General features: G+C 47.9%; 2 long non-coding RNA genes across 2 annotated transcripts in view; one reads left to right on the top strand and one right to left on the bottom strand.

Moving 5' to 3' along the window:
• Positions 1-10,377, bottom strand: part of LOC127957870 (uncharacterized) — a 43,698-nt gene extending 33,321 nt beyond the window's left edge. Inside the window, exons 1-2 of the long non-coding RNA XR_008153882.1 lie at positions 9,886-10,377; positions 6,806-7,194 (exon numbers count right to left, since the gene is read on the bottom strand). This is a non-coding gene — a long non-coding RNA (uncharacterized LOC127957870). The remainder of the gene's footprint in view (positions 1-6,805; positions 7,195-9,885) is intronic.
• LOC127957867 (uncharacterized) overlaps positions 1-13,888 on the top strand; it is a 50,246-nt gene that overhangs the window by 26,674 nt on the left and 9,684 nt on the right. The gene's annotated exons all lie outside the window — the stretch shown is intronic.

Here is a 13,888-nt window from a genome sequence, read left to right as displayed (position 1 = left end):
TAGATTCACAGTGATCCTGAGAGACTGATTGGTTGCCTGATTGAAATGAGCCCACCCCCTTGTCTCTATGACATTGTGATCCAGAGTTATGTTCAATACAAAATCCCTATGTAATGTCCCACAGTAGGAAAAGCCCTCCCTATACTTTGTATTGGGGGCAAATTTGGGGGGCTCTAGCCCCCCAGGGGTACAACTTATACCCCAATGCGGGGTGTGTTCTCGCACAGCCTGATAGCCTCTCCAAATGTGGTGATTCACGTGTTTCTGCGAAATTTTCTCTCGGAGCTACGATCCGTCAAAGTTGGCCGCAATGCATTGTCTATGCAATTTTTCGCCCGTTTTTTCGCCCGGTGTACGAACATCGTACGCCCGATCGCTTATAAAAGTCATAGCACACCATTCCCGATTAGGGCGCACGATTTGACGCCTGTTTCGTTGGTCTGTGACGAAAACTGCGGGACTAGTTACGCGCCGAAATTTGTACGGATCTAGAAGAAGAAGAAGAATAATAAGTATGTGAGATAATAATAGTAGTGCCTTGCCTCCGGCAAGCACCACTAACTAGAAGGTACATTTCCTGAAGAAAATGTGAGTGGTGCTTGCAGTGGCAAAACTCGCCCCTCTGTTGCTAGGGTGTTGCAATGAGGTTGCTAGGGTACATGGGGTGGTTGCTAGGTCGGTTGCTAGGGTACCAAGGACGGTTGCTAGGGCCGTTACTAGGGTAACCAGAGTGGTTGCTAGGTTAATCGGAGCGGTTGCTAGGGTGTTGCTATGTGGTTGCTAGGGTACCCGGGGTGGTTGCTAGGGTGGTTGCTAGGGTCCCCATGATGGTTGCTAGGGCCGTTGCTAGGGTACCCAGAGTGGTTGCTAGGTTAATCGGGGCAGTTGCTAGGGTGTTGCTATGTGGTTGCTAGGGTACCCGGGGTGGTTGCTAGGGCCGTTGCTAAGGTACCCAGGGTGGTTGCTAGGGTAATCGGGATGGTTGCTAGGGTGTTGCTATGTGGTTGCTAGGGTACCCGGGGTGGTTGCTAGGGCGGTTGCTAGGGTCCCCATGATGGTTGCTAGGGCCGTTGCTAAGGTACCCAGGGTGGTTGCTAGGGTAATTGGGGCGGTTGCTAGGGTGTTGCTATGTGGTTGCTAGGGTACCCGGGGTGGTTGCTAGGGCGGTTGCTATGGTAACCTGGGTGGTTGCTAGACAGTTGCTACGGTACTTGGGGTGGTTGCTAAGGTGTTGCTAGGCGGTTGCTAGGGTGTTTTGGCTGGTTGCTAGGCAGTTGCTATGGTCTCCTGGGTGGTTGCTATGGTGTTACTAGGTGGTTGGTAGTTGTCACAGATGGTCACTATGTAGTTATTATAGAGTTCTTAGCCCATTTGAGCACTTAGCTAATCACTATTAGCATGTAGCTAATCACTGCTAGCATGACTAGCATGTTGGAAGTCCAGTTTGCTAGCACGAGTCAAAAAATCCAACCGCCATGTCTGTACGATGTTCTGATGCAGAGATATAGGTCGTGCAAAACGGTTGCTAGGGTACTCCGTTTGGTTGCTATGGAGTGGCTTGGCAGCTGCCAATGGTGATACTCCAAAGGCTGCTCGCCAATATAAACCAACCCCCATGCCTCTACGATGTTCTGATGCAGCGATATAGATCTTGCAAAACGGTTGCTAGGGTACTGTGTTTGGTTGCTATGGAGTGGCCTGGCAGCTGCCAATGATGATACTCCAAAGTCTGCTTGCTAGTATTAATGATATAAACCAACCCCCATGCCTTAGTGATATTCAGATTTGAAGATATCTCTCTATGCTTTTGGTCGCTAGGTGATCCTGAGAGACTGATTGGTTGCCTGATTAAAATGAGCCCACCCCCTTGTCTCTATGACATTGTGATCCAGAGTTATGTTCAATACAAAATCCCTATGTAATGTCCCACAGTAGGAAAAGCCCTCCCTATACTTTGTATTAGGGGCAAATTTGGGGGGCTCTAGCCCCCCAGGGGTACAACTTATACCCCAATGCGGGGTATGTTCTCGCACAGCCTGATAACCTCTCCACATGTGGTGATTCACGTGTTTCTGCGAAATTTTCTCTCGGAGCTACGATCCGTCAAAGTTGGCCGCAATGCATTGTCTATGCGATTTTTCGCCCGTTTTTTCGCCCGGTGTACGAACATCGTACGCCCGATCGCTTATAAAAGTCATAGCACACCATTCCCGATTAGGCCGCACGATTTGACGCCTCTTTTGCGGGTCTGTGACAAAAACTGCGGGACTAGTTACGCGCCGAAGTTTTGGCGGAAGAAGAATAAGAATAAGAATAAGAACTAGAAGGTACATTTCCTGAAGAAAATGTGAGTGGTGCTTGCAGTGGCAAATCTCTGCGCCCTGTAGCCACCCATGATGCCTGTTTGATATCGTGGAGCCGTGATATAAGTTCTTTATATTGCTATATGGTTGCTAGGGCGCTCTATATGGTTGCTATGGTGTGCCTATATAGTTCATATAGTGATATTTAAAGATCATTTACCAGCCTGATTCCAAAAAGCCCAAGACAGTGTTTCTATATGGTTATTTTGATGATATATAGCTTTTAAATGTTGTTAAACAGCTGCTAGGGTGCTAAAATTGGTTGCTATGGCGTGGCTATGAAGTTGTTATGTCACTACTTATGGACTGCTTGATAGGCCGATACAAAAGAGCCCTCTGCCAAGCCTCTATGACTTTCTGATCCAAAGATATGATGTCAGATAGTTTTTCCAATGTTAAGTCTATGGGATATTTTCACACATTTTCTTCGCCCACTGTACGATTATCGTAAGTCCGATTGCTTAGAAAAGTCATAGCACACCTCTCCTCAATAAGCCGCACGTTTTGACATCTCATTCATGGGTCTGCGACAAAAAATGCAGGAGGAGTAGCGTGCCGAAATTTTGTCAAGGTGGATAGTAATAGTAACACTAGAAGGTACATTTCCTGAAGAAAATGTGAGTGGTGCTTGCAGTGGCAAAACTCGGCGCCCTGTAGCCACCCATGATGCCTCTGTGATGTTTTGAAGCAGAGATAGAAGGATTTATATTGCTACATGGTTGCTAGGGTGCTCTATATGGTTGCTATGGTGTGACTATATAGTTTATGGGGTGATATTTAAAGATTATTTACCAGCCTGAATGCAAAAAGCCCAAGCCAGTGTTTCTATATAGTTATTTTTGCTGAGATACAGCTTTTAAATGTAGTTAAACAGTTGCTAGGGGGCTAAAATTGGTTGCTAGGGCATGGATATGAAGTTGTTATGTCACTACTTATGGACTGCTTGATAGGCCGAGTCAATAGAGCCCTCTCCCAAGCCTCTATGACTTTCTGATCCAAAGATATGATGTCAGATAGTTTTACCAATGTTAAGTCAATGGGATATTTTCACACATTTTCTTCGCCTGCTGTACGATTATAGAAAGTCCAATTGCTTAGAAAAGTCATAGCACACCTCTCCTCAATATCCCGCACGATTTGACACCTCATTCATGGATCTGTGACAAAAAATGCGGGAGGAGTAGCATGCCAAAGTTTTGTCAAGGAGAATAGTAATAGTAACACTAGAAGGTACATTTCCTGAAGAAAATGTGAGTGGTGCTTGCAGTGGCAAATCTCTGCGCCCTGTAGCCACCCATGATGCCTGTTTGATATCGTGGAGCCGTGATATAAGTTCTTTATATTGCTATATGGTTGCTAGGGCGCTCTATATGGTTGCTATGGTGTGCCTATATAGTTCATATAGTGATATTTAAAGATCATTTACCAGCCTGATTCCAAAAAGCCCAAGACAGTGTTTCTATATGGTTATTTTGATGATATATAGCTTTTAAATGTTGTTAAACAGCTGCTAGGGTGCTAAAATTGGTTGCTATGGCGTGGCTATGAAGTTGTTATGTCACTACTTATGGACTGCTTGATAGGCCGATACAAAAGAGCCCTCTGCCAAGCCTCTATGACTTTCTGATCCAAAGATATGATGTCAGATAGTTTTTCCAATGTTAAGTCTATGGGATATTTTCACACATTTTCTTCGCCCACTGTACGATTATCGTAAGTCCGATTGCTTAGAAAAGTCATAGCACACCTCTCCTCAATAAGCCGCACGTTTTGACATCTCATTCATGGGTCTGCGACAAAAAATGCAGGAGGAGTAGCGTGCCGAAATTTTGTCAAGGTGGATAGTAATAGTAACACTAGAAGGTACATTTCCTGAAGAAAATGTGAGTGGTGCTTGCAGTGGCAAAACTCGGCGCCCTGTAGCCACCCATGATGCCTGTGTGATGTTTTGAAGCAGAGATAGAAGGATTTATATTGCTACATGGTTGCTAGGGTGCTCTATATGGTTGCTATGGTGTGACTATATAGTTTATGGGGTGATATTTAAAGATTATTTACCAGCCTGAATGCAAAAAGCCCAAGCCAGTGTTTCTATATAGTTATTTTTGCTGAGATACAGCTTTTAAATGTAGTTAAACAGTTGCTAGGTGGCTAAAATTGGTTGCTAGGGCATGGATATGAAGTTATTATGGCACTACTTATGGACTGCTTGATAGGCCGAGTCAAAAGAGCCCTCTCCCAAGCCTCTATGACTTTCTGATCCAAAGATATGATGTCAGATAGTTTTTCCAATGTTAAGTCAATGGGATATTTTCACACATTTTCTTCGTCCGCTGTACGATTATCGTAAGTCCGATTGCTTAGAAAAGTCATAGCACACCTCTCCCCAATATGCCGCACGATTTGACACCTCATTCATGGGTCTGTGACAAAAAGTGCTGGAGGAGTAGCGTGCCGAAGTTTTGTCAAGGTGAATAGTAATAGTAACACTAGAAAGTACATTTCCTGAAGAAAATGTGAGTGGTGCTTGCAGTGGCAAAACTCGCCCCTCTGTTGCTATAGGGTGTTGTAATGAGGTTGCTAGGGTACCCGGGTTGGTTGCTACGGTACATGGGATCGTTGCTAGGGCGGTTGCTAGGGTCCCTATGATGGTTGCTAGGGCCGTTGCTAGGGTACCCAGGGTGGTTGCTAGGGTAATCGGGGTGGTTGCTAGGGTGTTGCTATGTGGTTGCTAGGGTACCCGGGGTGGTTGCTAGGGTCCCCATGATGGTTGCTAGGGCGGTTGCTAGGGTCCCCATGATGGTTGCTAGGGCCGTTGCTAGGGTACCCAGGGTGGTTGCTAGGGTAATCGGGGCGGTTGCTAGGGTGTTGCTATGTGGTTACTAGGGTACCCGGGGTGGTTGCTAGGGCAGTTGCTAGGGTCCCCATGATGGTTGCTAGGGCCGTTGCTAGGGTACCCAGGGTGGTTGCTAGGGTGTTGCTATGTGGTTGCTAGGGTTCCCGGGGTGGTTGCTAGGGCGGTTGCTAGGGTCCCCATGATGGTTGCTAGGGCCGTTGCTAGGGTACTCAGGATGGTTGCTAGGGTAATCGGGGTGGTTGCTAGGGTGTTGCTATGTGGTTGCTAGGGTACCCGGGGTGGTTGCTAGGGCGGTTGCTAGGGTCCCCATGATGGTTGCTAGGGCCGTTGCTAGGGTACTCAGGATGGTTGCTAGGGTAATCGGGGTGGTTGCTAGGGTGTTGCTATGTGGTTGCTAGGGTACCCGGGGTGGTTGCTAGGGTGGTTGCTAGGGTCCCCATTATGGTTGCTAGGGCCGTTGCTAAGGTACCCAGGGTGGTTGCTAGGGTAATTGGGGCGGTTGCTAGGGTGTTGCTATGTAGTTCCTAGGGTACCCGGGGTGGTTGCTAGGGCGGTTGCTAGGGTCCCCATGATGGTTGCTAGGGCCGTTGCTAAGGTACCCAGGGTGGTTGCTAGGGTAATTGGGGCGGTTGCTAGGGTGTTGCTATGTGGTTGCTAGGGTACCCGGGGTGGTTGCTAGGGCGGTTGCTATGGTAACCTGGGTGGTTGCTAGGCAGTTGCTACGGTACTTGGGGTGGTTGCTAAGGTGTTGCTAGGCGGTTGCTAGGGTGTTTTGGCTGGTTGCTAGGCAGTTGCTATGGTCTCCTGGGTGGTTGCTATGATGTTACTAGGTGGTTGGTAGTTGTCACAGATGGTCACTATGTAGTTATTATAGAGTTCTTAGCCCATTTGAGCACTTAGCTAATCACTATTAGCATGTAGCTAATCACTGCTAGCATGACTAGCATGTTGGAAGTCCAGTGTGCTAGCATGAGTCAAAAAATCCAACCGCCATGTCTGAACGATGTTCTGATGCAGAGATATATATCTTGCAAAACGGTTGCTAGGGTACTCCGTTTGGTTGCTATGGAGTGGCTTGGCAGTTGCCATTAATGATAATCCAAAGGCTGCTCGCCAATATAAACCAACCCCCATGTCTGTACGATATTCTGATGCAGAGATATAGATCTTGCAAAACGGTTGCTAGGGTACTGTGTTTGGTTGCTAGGGAGTGGCCTGGCAGCTGCCAATGATGATACTCCATTGGTTGCTTGCTAATATAAACCAACCCCCATGCTTCTATGTCTTTCAGATGTTAAGATATCTCTCTATACTTTGGGTTGCTAGGTAGCTCTTAATGGTTGCTAGGGCGTGGCTAGGTTGTCTTGAAGGAGATACATGATTGGCCGTTTGCTGCCCGAGTCAAACGAGCCCACCCTCATGTTTCTATGACACTTCTATCCAAAGTTATTCATTTGATCTTTTTCAATGGAAGTCTATGGGGCTTGTTGCTATGGCGCTCTATATGGTTGCTAGGGCGTGGCTTGATAGATTCACAGTGATCCTGAGAGACTGATTGGTTGCCTGATTCAAATGAGCCCACCACCTTGTCTCTATGACTATGTGATCCAGAGTTATGTTCAATGCAATATCCCTATGTAATTTCCCACAGTAGGAAAAACACATTGTTTCATGGGCGATATCTCACCATTGGCTTAGTATGGGGCAACTTTGGGGGGCTCTTGCGCCCCAGGGGTACAACTTATACCCCATTGCGGGGTATGATCGTGCACAGCCTGATAGCCTCTCCAAATGTGGTGATTCACATGTTTCTGCGAAATTCTCACTCGGAGCTACGATCTGTCAAAGTTGGACGCAATGCATTGTCTATGGGATTTATCGCCCGAATTATCGCCCGCCGGACGAACATCGTACGCCCGATCGCTTATAAAAGTCATAGCACACCATTCCCGTATAGGCCGCACGATTTGACGCCTGTTTGGTTGGTCTGTGACGAAAACTGCGGGACTAGTTACGCGCCGAAATTTGTACGGATCTATAAGAAGAAGCAGAATAATAATAAGTATGTGAGATAATAGTAGTAGTGCTTTGCCTCCGGCAAGCACCACTAACTAGAAAGTACATTTCCTGAAGAAAATGTGAGTGGTGCTTGCAGTGGCAAAACTCGGCGCCCTGTAACCACCCATGATGCATGTGTGATGTTATGGAGCCGTGATATAACTTCTTTATATTACTATATGGTTGCTAGGGCGTGCTATATGGTTGCTATGGTGTGACTATATAGTTTATGGGGTGATATTTAAAGATTATTTACCAGCCTGAATGCAAAAAGGCCAAGCCAGTGTTTCTATATAGTTATTTTTGCTGAGATACAGCTTTTAAATGTAGTTAAACAGTTGCTAGGGGGCTAAAATTGGTTGCTAGGGCATGGATATGAAGTTGTTATGTCACTACTTATGGACTGCTTGATAGGCCGAGTCAAAAGAGCCCTCTCCCAAGCCTCTATGACTTTCTGATCCAAAGATATGATGTCAGATAGTTTTTCCAATGTTAAGTCAAAGGGATATTTTGACACATTTTCTTCGCCCGCTGTACGATTATCGTAAGTCCGATTGCTTAGAAAAGTCATAGCACACCTCTGCTCAATATCCCGCAGGATTTGACACCTCATTCATGGGTCTGTGACAAAAAATGCGGGAGGAGTAGCGTGCCAAAGTTTTGACAAGGCGAATAGTAATAGTAACACTAGAAGGTACATTTCCTGAAGAAAATGTGAGTGGTGCTTGCAGTGGCAAAACTCGCCCCTCTGTTGCTAGGGTGTGGTTGCTAGGGTACCCGGGGTGGTTGCTAGGGCGGTTGCTAGGGTCCCTATGATGGTTGCTAGGGCCGTTGCTAGGGTACCCAGGGTGGTTGCTAGGGTAATCGGGGTGGTTGCTAGGGTGTTGCTATGTGGTTGCTAGGGTACCAGGGGTGGTTGCTAGGGCGGTTGCTAGGGTCCCTATGATGGTTGCTAGGGTACCCAGGGTGGTTGCTAGGGTAATCGGGGTGGTTGCTAGGGTGTTGCTATTTGGTTGCTAGGGTACCTGGGGTGGTTGCTAGGGCGGTTGCTAGGGTCCCCATGATGGTTGCTAGGGCCGTTGCTAAGGTACTCAGGATGGTTGCTAGGGTAATCGGGGTGGTTGCTAGGGTGTTGCTATGCGGTTGCTAGGGTACCCGGGGTGGTTGCTAGGGCGGTTGCTAGGGTCCCCATGATGGTTGCTAGGGCCGTTGCTAAGGTACCCAGGGTGGTTGCTAGGGTAATTGGGGCGGTTGCTAGGGTGTTGCTATGTGGTTGCTAGGGTACCCGGGTTGGTTGCTAGGGCGGTTGCTATGGTAACCTGGGTGGTTGCTAGGCAGTTGCTACGGTACTTGGGGGGGTTGCTAAGGTGTTGCTAGGCGGTTGCTAGGGTGTTTTGGCTGGTTGCTAGGCAGTTGCTATGGTAACCAGGGTGGTTGCTATGATGTTACTTGGTGGTTGGTAGTTGTCACAGATGGTCACTATGTAGTTATTATAGAGTTCTTAGCCCATTTGAGCACTTAGCTAATCACTATTAGCATGTAGCTAATCACTGCTAGCATGACTAGCATGTTGGAAGTCCAGTGTGCTAGCATGAGTCAAAAAATCCAACCGCCATGTCTGTACGATGTTCTGATGCAGAGATATAGGTCGTGCAAAACGGTTGCTAGGGTACTTCATTTGGTTGCTATGGAGTGGCTTGGCAGCTGCCAATGGTGATACTCCAAAGGCTGCTCGTCAATATAAACCAACCCCCATGCCTCTACGATGTTCTGATGCAGAGATATAGATCTTGCAAAACGGTTGCTAGGGTACTGTGTTTGGTTGCTAGGGAGTGGCCTGGCAACTGCCAATGATGATACTTCCGAAGTCTGCTTGCTAGTATGAATGATATAAACCAACCCCCATGCCTTTATGATATTCAGATTTGAAGATATCTCTCTATGCTTTTGGTCGCTAGGGAGGTCCAAATGGTTGCTAGGGCGTGGCTATGAAGTGTTGAAGGTGATTCGTGATTGGCCATTTGCTGCCCCGAGTCAAACGAGCCAACCCTCATGTTTCTATGACACTTCTATCCAAAGTTATTCATTTTATATTTTTCAATGGAAGTCTATGGAGCTTGTTGCTATGGTGCTCTATATGGTTGCTAGGGCGTGGCTTGATAGCTTCATAATGATCATGAGAGTCTGATTGGTTGCCTGATTCAAATGAGCCCACCCCCTTGTCTCTATGACTATGTGATCCATAGTTATGTTCAATGCAAAATCCCTATGTAATTTCCCACAGTAGGAAAAACACATTGTTTCATGGGCGATCCCTCACCATTGGCTTAGTATGGGGCAACTTTGGGGGGCTCTTGCGCCCCAGGGGTACAACTTATACCCCATTGCGGGGTATGATCGCGCACAGCCTGATAGCCTCTCCAAATGTGGTGATTCACATGTTTCTGCGAAATTCTCACTCGGAGCTACGATCCGTCAAAGTTGGCCGCAATGCATTGTCTATGGGATTTATCGCCCGATTTATCGCCCGCCGGACGAACATCGTACGCCCGATCGCTTATAAAAGTCATAGCACACCATTCCCGTATAGGCCGCACGATTTGACACCTGTTTCGTTGGTCTGTGACGAAAACTGCGGGACTAGTTACGCGCCGAAATTTGTACGGATCTATAAGAAGCAGAATAATAATAAGTATGTGAGATAATAGTAGTAGTGCTTTGCCTCCGGCAAGCACCACTAACTAGAAGGTACATTTCCTGAAGAAAATGTGAGTGGTGCTTGCAGTGGCAAAACTCTGCGCCCTGTAGCCACCCATGATGCCTGTGTGATGTTTTGAAGCAGAGATAGAAGGATTTATATTGCTACATGGTTACTAGGGTGCTCTATATGGTTGCTATGGTGTGACTATATAGTTTATGGGGTGATATTTAAAGATTATTTACCAGCCTGAATGCAAAAAGCCCAAGCCAGTGTTTCTATATAGTTATTTTTGCTGAGATACAGCTTTTAAATGTAGTTAAACAGTTGCTAGGGGGCTAAAATTGGTTGCTAGGGCATGGATATGAAGTTGTTATGTCACTACTTATGCACTGCTTGATAGGCCGAGTCAAAAGAGCCCTCTCCCAAGCCTCTATGACTTTCTAATCCAAAGATATGATGTCAGATAGTTTTTCCAATGTTAAGTCAATGGGATATTTTCACACATTTTCTTCGCCCGCTGTACGATTATCGTAAGTCCGATTGCTTAGAAAAGTCATAGCACACCTCTCCTCAATATCCCGCACGATTTGACACCTCATTCATGGGTCTGTGACAAAAAATGCGGGAGGAGTAGCGTGCCAAAGTTTTGTCAAGGCGAATAGTAATAGTAACACTAGAAGGTACATTTCCTGAAGAAAATGTGAGTGGTGCTTGCAGTGGCAAAACTCGCCCCTCTGTTGCTAAGGTGTGGTTGCTAGGGTACCCGGGGTGGTTGCTAGGGTCCCTATGATGGTTGCTAGGGCCGTTGCTAGGGTACCCAGGGTGGTTGCTAGGGTAATCGGGGTGGTTGCTAGGGTGTTGCTATTTGGTTGCTAGGGTACCTGGGGTGGTTTCTAGGGCGGTTGCTAGGGTCCCCATGATGGTTGCTAGGGCCGTTGCTAGGGTAATCGGGGTGGTTGCTAGGGTGTTGCTATGTGGTTGCTAGGGTACCCGGGGTGGTTGCTAGGGCGGTTGCTAGGGTCCCCATGATGGTTGCTAGGGCCGTTGCTAGGGTACCCAGAGTGGTTGCTAGGGTAATCGGGGCGGTTGCTAGGGTGTTGCTATGTGGTTGCTAGGGTACCCGGGGTGGTTGCTAGGGCGGTTGCTAGGGTCCCCATGATGGTGGCTAGGGCCGTTGCTAGGGTACCCAGGGTGGTTGCTAGGGTAATCGGGGTGGTTGCTAGGGTGCTGCTATGTGGTTGCTAGGGTACCCGGGGTGGTTGCTAGGGCGGTTGCTAGGGTCCCAATGATGGTTGCTAGGGCCGTTGCTAGGGTACCCAGAGTGGTTGCTAGGGTAATCGGGGCGGTTGCTAGGGTGTTGCTATGTGGTTGCTAGGGTACCCGGGGTGGTTGCTAGGGCGGTTGCTAGGGTCCCCATGATGGTTGCTAGGGCCGTTGCTAGGGTAATCGGGTTGGTTGCTAGGGTGCTGCTATGTGGTTGCTAGGGTACCCGGGGTGGTTGCTAGGGCGGTTGCTATGGTAACCTGGGTGGTTGCTAGGCAGTTGCTATGGTACTTGGGGTGGTTGCTAAGGTGTTGCTAGGCGGTTGCTAGGGTGTTTTGGCTGGTTGCTAGGCAGTTGCTATGGTCTCCTGGGTGGTTGCTATGATGTTACTAGGTGGTTGGTAGTTGTCACAGATGGTCACTATGTAGTTATTATAGAGTTCTTAGCCCATTTGAGCTCTTAGCTAATCACTATTAGCATGTAGCTAATCACTGCTAGCATGACTAGCATGTTGGAAGTCCAGTGTGCTAGCATGAGTCAAAAAATCCAACCGCCATGTCTGTACGATGTTCTGATGCAGAGATATAGGTCGTGCAAAACGGTTGCTAGGGTACTCCGTTTGGTTGCTATGGAGTGGCTTGGCAGCTGCCAATGGTGATACTCCAAAGGCTGCTCACCAATATAAACCAACCCCCATGCCTCTACGATGTTCTGATGCAGAGATATAGATCTTGCAAAACGGTTGCTAGGGTACTCCGTTTGGTTGCTAGGGAGTGGCCTGGCAGCTGCCAATGATGATACTCCAATGGTTGCTTGCTAATATAAACCAACCCCCATGCTTCTATGTCTTTCAGATGTTAAGATATCTCTCTATACTTTGGGTTGCTAGGTAGCTCTTAATGGTTGCTAGGGCGTGGCTAGGTTGTCATGAAGGAGATACATGATTGGCCGTTTACTGCCCGAGTCAAACGAGCCCACCCTCATGTTTCTATGACACTTCTATCAAAAGTTATTAATTTGATCTTTTTCAATGGAAGTCTATGGGGCTTGTTGCTATGGTGCTCTGTTTGGTTGCTAGGGCGTGGCTTGATAGATTCACAGTGATCCTGAGAGACTGATTGGTTGCCTGATTGAAATGAGCCCACCCCCTTGTCTCTATGACATTGTGATCCAGAGTTATGTTCAATACAAAATCCCTATGTAATGTCCCACAGTAGGAAAAGCCCTCCCTATACTTTGTATTGGGGGCAAATTTGGGGGGCTCTAGCCCCCCAGGGGTACAACTTATACCCCAATGCGGGGTGTGTTCTCGCACAGCCTGATAGCCTCTCCAAATGTGGTGATTCACGTGTTTCTGCGAAATTTTCTCTCGGAGCTACGATCCGTCAAAGTTGGCCGCAATGCATTGTCTATGCAATTTTTCGCCCGTTTTTTCGCCCGGTGTACGAACATCGTACGCCCGATCGCTTATAAAAGTCATAGCACACCATTCCCGATTAGGGCGCACGATTTGACGCCTGTTTCGTTGGTCTGTGACGAAAACTGCGGGACTAGTTACGCGCCGAAATTTGTACGGATCTAGAAGAAGAAGAAGAATAATAAGTATGTGAGATAATAATAGTAGTGCCTTGCCTCCGGCAAGCACCACTAATAATAATAATAAGTATGTGAGATAGTAATAGTGATGCCTTGCCTCCGGCAAGCACCACTAACTAGAAGGTACATTTCCTGAAGAAAATGTGAGTGGTGCTTGCAGTGGCAAAACTCGCCCCTCTGTTGCTAGGGTGTTGCAATGAGGTTGCTAGGATACATGGGGTGGTTGCTAGGTCGGTTGCTAGGGTACCAAGGACGGTTGCTAGGGCCGTTACTAGGGTACCCAGAGTGGTTGCTAGGATAATCGAGGCGGTTGCTAGGGTGTTGCTATGTGGTTGCTAGGGTACCCGGGGTGGTTGCTAGGGCGGTTGCTAGGGTCCACATGATGGTTTCTAGGGCCGTTGCTAGGGTACCCAGGGTGGTTGCTAGGGTAATCGGGGCGGTTGCTAGGGTGTTGCTATGTGGTTGCTAGGGTACCTGGGGTGGTTGCTAGGGCGGTTGCTAGGGTCCCCATGATGGTTGCTAGGGCCGTTGCTAAGGTACCCAGGGTGGTTGCTAGGGTAATCGGGGTGGTTGCTAGGGTGTTGCTATGTGGTTGCTAGGGTACCCGGGGTGGTTGCTAGGGCGGTTGCTAGGGTCCCCATGATGGTTGCTAGGGCCGTTGCTAGGGTACTCAGGGTGGTTGCTAGGGTAATCGGGGTGGTTGCTAGGGTGTTGCTATGTGGTTGCTAGGGTACCCGGGGTGGTTGCTAGGGCGGTTGCTAGGGTACCCATGATGGTTGCTAGGGCCGTTGCTATGGTACTCGGGGTGGTTGCTAGGGTAATTGGGGCGGTTGCTAGGGTGTTGCTAGGCGGTTGCTAGGGTGTTTTGGCTGGTTGCTAGGCAGTTGCTATGGTCTCCTGGGTGGTTGCTATGATGTTACTAGGTGGTTGGTAGTTGTCACAGATGGTCACTATGTATTTATTATAGAGTTCTTAGCCCATTTGAGCACTTAGCTAATCACTATTAGCATGTAGCTAATCACTGCTAGCATGACTAGCATGTTGGAAGTC

Source organism: Carassius gibelio, chromosome B5 (genome assembly GCF_023724105.1).
Source record: "Carassius gibelio isolate Cgi1373 ecotype wild population from Czech Republic chromosome B5, carGib1.2-hapl.c, whole genome shotgun sequence".
NCBI lineage: Eukaryota > Metazoa > Chordata > Actinopteri > Cypriniformes > Cyprinidae > Carassius > Carassius gibelio.
Note: the sequence above shows the minus strand (reverse complement) of the source record. Positions and strands in the feature narration are given on the sequence as shown.